Genomic DNA, 459 nt, shown 5'->3' with positions numbered 1-459 from the left:
GGTCTATCTAGTATAGTCTATTTTAAGTATCACTTCTTTTCTGCTTCACTTACCTTTTGAGTACCTAAGTAGAAATAAATTTTGTTGTGTCCAGGATGTCTGATTATATCATCATTATTTATGATAGATAGAAGTCAGGTGTGGTGAGGAGAGACGCAGAGACCCAGATTGTGATAAAGATGATGATGGATTTAATGAAGAAGCTCAACCGTCCAGAACAGGCGGCATGGCAGAGAGTTAGCACACCGCTAATTACCGGTAGCAACTGAAAAACTAAGGACTGAAAATGAGAGCTAAACCAACACAGGACTTTCAGTTCTACTGTGATGGCAGGCAGACAAATGGCATACATACGTTTGACAAGGACCCAACAAGAAACAGAGACAACAGGTGGACTTAAATACACAAGGGATAACCAAGGGAACGAGACACACCTGGGAACAATCAAGGGCTGAGAGG

This window comes from Poecilia formosa, unplaced genomic scaffold, assembly GCF_000485575.1.
Source record: "Poecilia formosa unplaced genomic scaffold, Poecilia_formosa-5.1.2 Scaffold254, whole genome shotgun sequence".
NCBI lineage: Eukaryota > Metazoa > Chordata > Actinopteri > Cyprinodontiformes > Poeciliidae > Poecilia > Poecilia formosa.
The sequence above is the reverse complement of the archived record's forward strand: the minus strand, read 5'-3'. Positions refer to the sequence as shown.